The 5,712-nt window shown below is 33.6% G+C and overlaps 1 non-coding gene across 1 annotated transcript; it reads right to left on the bottom strand.

Annotated features, from left to right (window-relative positions):
* Window positions 1-4,041: 4,041 nt before the first annotated feature.
* LOC122102047 lies at window positions 4,042-4,148 on the bottom strand. The gene has a single exon (XR_006146452.1). It is a non-coding gene; the product is annotated as a U6 spliceosomal RNA (small nuclear RNA).
* Between the last annotated feature and the right edge of the window lie 1,564 nt (window positions 4,149-5,712).

Here is a 5,712-nt window from a genome sequence, read left to right on the forward strand (position 1 = left end):
AAAGAGTGATAACACCTCATTTGTAAGGAAATGGAAGATCTTGGAAAAAATCATATTAAGTGAAGTAAGCCAGACTTAAAGAAACATAGGTCTCAGGTTTTCCCTTATTTGTAATAATTAGTTTATATCAAGAATAATCTCATGTACTTTAATTTGACATTTTGTTCTATGTTGAGCATAGAACATTATTGCTGTATTGTTTGATATTATTTCTGCAAACAGGCAGGTATATTTAAAGAATTACATTAATCTCATCCATTACTGAAGGAAGAACAACTTAAAGAGCAAACCCTACTCGGAGGAACAACTCCTACTTATTTAGCTTCATTCGGAAGAACAACTCCTACTTATTTAGCTTCATTCCTTTGTAAGGCCAGTGTAGTCCCCTGTAACCTCATCTTGTACATTACAACTCTGTACTTGGTCATCGTGCATATCTACTATCTTCTACATTGTGACCTAAATGCCCTAGTGATTCCAGTTTGCTTTACTTTAAAAAAAATTCTCTCTTAATGTTTGAGGTTGGTGTGGTTGCGTGTGTGTAGTATTACAAAGATTGGAAGACAACATTTTTGTTCATTTAGATTACATCTTTCTGGTCATTGTAAGTTGTGGCTCATGGGAGAAGTATCTTGCTATTTTAAGGATGAAACAGAACATGTATTTGTGCATGTACCAGAGTTGCTTTAATTGTGTGGATTTGAACACTTAACTTCGAAGTATATCTTGGCTGCTGTTGTGAATAATGTGAATAACAATGAACTACAAATATATTTATGAGTTACCCAGAGAGAAACAATCACATGATTGGTGAGTCAGATGATATTTCAACTTTGCATTTTTTTAGAAAATGCATACTACTTTCTACAACGATATTACGAGCCTGTATTTTGACCAAGAGTGTAGAGAATTTTCTTTTCTCCATACTCTCACCAACATTATTACCTTTTGAGTTTTATGAAAGTGCATGTTTCTAATAGGTGAAGTAACCCAGACTGGCTTTAGACTCAAATCCTCTTAGTCCAACCTCCTAAATGCTTGGAATTACAAACCTTTACCACCACACCTGGTTCTTTTGAGTTTTTTTGATAAGAGTTATAATAGTTATGAAGTAGTATCATAGTAATTTTGAATTGCATTTCTCTAATGACTTCTGTTCACTAAGCCAGCATAGAAATGGCATTAAACACAACTTTGTAAACCCACTGTGATTTTCAGGGCTTTTTGGAAAACAGGCTTATTCAGAACTTTTGTCCATTTTTATTCATGTTACTTGTTAATCTCATCTTTATGCTCTCTATACAAAATCAATAATTAATTCAAGATAGTAGTAAAAGAAAAAATTAAGCAACTCCTAATATTTAAAAATTTTCAATACATGATATTGCTTAGATCATTTTCTGTTTACACTTGAGACTATAAAACTCAATTTAGATTGACCTTTTACAAGGCTATATTTATTTTATTTTATGTTTATTGCTCTTTCCAAAGCCTGCATGTCTGATTTCCCTTGGTTTCCTTCAGTTTCAAGTAGTTCAGATTTCAAACTGAAGAATAAATGGAAGGAAGCAAACACAAAAACACTGTTCCTCTCATCCGATGATGCCTCTCCAAGAATGAGGTAAGTTCATCCTTCTAAGTCCCTATGATAGGGTATCAAAAGGAGAATTCATTCTTCTAGGTGTCTCTATCTTTGCAATTTAACTTAAATGATGTAAAACACAATATACTGCTCAGATAAGTTTACGTTTTATCAGTTTTGCACATTTTCATAAGGGCTTCAGCTCAGTGCACAACATTTCTTCATTATTCTGTCCCTGATATTTTTACACTATCAAGACAAGATAACCAGTTTGAATTACAGCATGAGAAGTTATCCACCTGGCTTCCTTGAAAGCAGATCACAGTCAATTGATAACATTAGTTCTGGGTTCTCTCTACATGTAATGGTTTCTGTAATACATATGGAATTATATTTAGTATTAAAAAATTGCTGACCAAACTCAAAGCTTATTCATAGAAACTTAAGTATTTCACCAGTGTCATGCCTCTTAATTCTTAAGATAATATTTGCTGTAATGCTAATGTTATTACCATTATAATGTTGGGAAAAATTGTAATTAAAGGCACTAAGTGCATGGTCCAAAGACACACAATGAGGAAGGAAATCAGTCAAAGTTTCCAAAAGTCTTTCAGCAATATAAAAAAGGTAGGTAACATCTCTCCATTCTCTTACACACTCAATTCAATATACATATTGTCCAAGAAATAATACCATAGCAATTGTTGCCAAGGGTGTTTGTTTTCTGCCACATTTTGTCTTCAACACAGACTGTGTTGGTGACATTGGGTTATCATGCACAGAGATGAGCTTATAAATTGAGGTCCAAAGACAGCCAAATTTCTTCTATTCTACATTTCCAGTTTCCTTTCTAAAAAGTACTAAAATTTTTAAATATCATCACTTACTGTCTTTTAAGAATCCAAAAACGAAATAAATTCACATATAATCACTCCAAATTGCTTTAAATGTAGATGATAAAACAGGCACTCATGATGTAAATTTTCTTCTACATTTAATATGTTTCTGAAAGCCTTGTGCTGGTTGGTCACCCTTGTAATCCTGACTACTCAGGATATGTACTCAGAAGGCTGAGGCTGTGGATAACATTTGGAAACCAATCAGAGCAAAAAATCATGAGATTATTTTTCAAAAATTTTAATGAACTAGAAAAGAGCATGAACGGAGATGTAGCTAATATACTAGCTCACCAAACTAGAGGGGAAAGGCCTAGCAAGACCTTAAAGCCCTAAGTTCAAACTCTGAGTACGCCAACATTCAGGCACACACACATACACACACACTCACACACTTATTCACGTCAGTGTTTTGCATTAATTTCTTAGTTAATGATATTATATGGGTATAATAGGGGAAATAAACTCTTCTATCTCAGAACATTTTTATATGTATTTTATTGTTAAAATACCGTACAGAGGGGTTTCAGTTACATCAGCAAGTTAATGAGTCCATTTCCTCTCAGGCATTGTTACTACCTCCTTTGTTTTTTTTCCCCCACCATCCCTTCCCTCGCACCTCTACAAGTACACTCCCCTTCATCCCCCCCAACCCCACCTAAATTGTAAAGTTCAACTTTCAACATAGTGTCTTGTGCATCTCATTGTCACAATGGGTCGACCAGTATTCCTAGTTAACCATTTTGTTTCTTCTTTCCCCTCCCCAATTAGCTAAGTGTATATACAAGATTTAGGTGCACCAAAATCAAATACAGTGAAAACAGAGGTTATACTGTGGGCGAGGAACATATAAAGAAACAATAAAACACATCGTACATTATAAATATGTTTGAAATAATAGCATGCAAGAAAAAAACCCCACTTGTGTACTTACTTTTGGAGTCATTTCATTTAACATCATCTTATCTGGTCATATGCAAAAAGCTTTTGACCTTTTCTGCTTATCCCAGACATATATTATTTATTGCAAATAAGGGAAACCATGGGACCTATGTTTCTTTGGACTTGGCTTACTTCACTAATATAATTTTTTCCAAGCCTTTCCATTTCCTAACAAATTGGGCAATGACATTCTTTCAGATGGAGGTATAGAATTCCTATTCACACACACACACACACACACACACACACACACACACACACACACACACACAATGGAAATCAATCAATCAATCTATCTATTTATCTATCTATAACATTTTCTTGATCCATTCATGTACTGAGAGGCATCGATGTTGGTTCCATATTTTAGCTATGGTAAATAATGCTGCAATAAATATAGTAGTGCTGGTAGTTTTAGTATGGTCTTGTTTGTGATCATTTGGGTAAATGCCCAGAAGAAGTATTGTTGGGTCATAGGGGAGCGCTATGTGGAATCTTTTGAGGAACCTTCATACTGCTTTCCAAAGTGGCTGAACAAGTTTACACTCCCACCCAAGAATGCAGTAGGGTTCAAATGCAGTAGGGTTCCCTTCTGGCCACATCCACTCCAGCGTCTATTGTAAAAATATGGAACACCTCATGAGTTTGCTTGTCATCCTTGCACAGGGGCCATGGTAATCTTCTCTGTATCATTTCAATTTTAGTGTATGTGTTGCTGAATTGAGCACAGAACATTTTTTATATATAAAGTGTAATTGATTTTCTTAAACTAAACAATTCAACAAAAAGTAAGTTCTAAAGAATTGTTGTGAAATTTTAGAACCATGTATTTCTTATATAAGCACACATTTATGAATAAATCAAGATTGACATGTCACAAACAATATAATTCCAGATATTTGTTGTTCAAGAGATGTGTAAGAGGAGGAATTCAATTATTCTATACAAGGCACCTCTCATAATGAACATTGAAGCAAGTGTTAAGGTTTGTTAAAAGTTTTAATGTTTTAAATATTTTTAATTTTGGGAATTTGCTTATATATATGCCAAAATTAAGACTGTATGACAGGTCATAAAACTTTTCCATGAAGTATTTAAGATTTATTGTAGCAGCATATACTACTAAGTGTGTACATTTCAGAGTTTATAGAAATTTTACTAATGAGAATTTGCAAAGTCTTTGTGTAAAGAAGCAGAGTGAAGAGTTAAGACTTCGTTAATTCCACAGTTTCTGTTAAAACTTTAGGGCTTCCTTACTTTATAGGTTAGCGAGGAACAAATGATGATATAAGCCATATACAGATGATATGAGCCATAAATAATAATCTTAGTGGGAAACTTTAAAGACTACTCATAGCCTATAAAACTCTGAAACTATGAAAAAATAGTAAAACCTAATATGTAGTATACTTCAAATACTGGAAACACTGGTAATTGTTTCATTTTTCATTTATTAACCATTAATATTTAATGATTTGTTTTGTTTATTGTAGCATTGTTTTCCTTGTTGTAATATAATACAACTTTTTGTAAGTCGTCATTAGGAGGTACTTTGAGAATGTTACTGGGATGGCCACACCATGTTTTATAGGTGCATATGAATTTACAAAGAGCAAAATTAAGAACAAAATATTTATTAAAATTTTTCTCAAGTAGAGTCTGAATCAGGAGTGTTAAGTGTCCACAGCTAAAATCTTAGCCCTAGGCTGAAGCAGCCGTATTACAGAGTTGAGGACACAAAAGTGAGAGATAGTGTTTTTTTGTTTTTTGATTTTGTTTTTGTTGGTCGTGTGGCTTGAACTGTTGGGCCTGGGTGCTTTCCCTTAGCTCTTCAGCTAAAGGCTGGTGCTACCACTTGAGCCACAGGACCACCTTTGTCTTTTTCTACTGATGTGGTACTGAGGAATCAAACCCAGGGCCTCATTCATTCTAGGCAAGCACTCTACCACTGAACCCCCTTCCCACTTCCTGAGAAAGTATATTTTAAAAAGTCATCTAAACAACATTTGCTTTCTGCTTTGGCTTATATAATGATATACATGAATATCTTTTTATATTTTTGTGAATTGTCATACTTCTAAATTTACATTAATTTCAGCCACTTTATCCTTTTCAAAGTCATGAAATATCTCTAAGAATTTGTTTCTGTAAAGACTGTTTTTGCATTTATAATTTCTTCTGAGTCACCTTTATTTTTTATCAAAATCACTTTATATTTTATATTGATGGGTTTTCACACATCAAATGCCTTCAAATGTATATATGTATTAAGGTTTGTATCCTGTTAATAAA

Source organism: Dipodomys spectabilis, unplaced genomic scaffold, assembly GCF_019054845.1.
Source record: "Dipodomys spectabilis isolate Male_0828 unplaced genomic scaffold, ASM1905484v1 ptg000727l, whole genome shotgun sequence".
NCBI classification, from domain to species: domain Eukaryota; kingdom Metazoa; phylum Chordata; class Mammalia; order Rodentia; family Heteromyidae; genus Dipodomys; species Dipodomys spectabilis.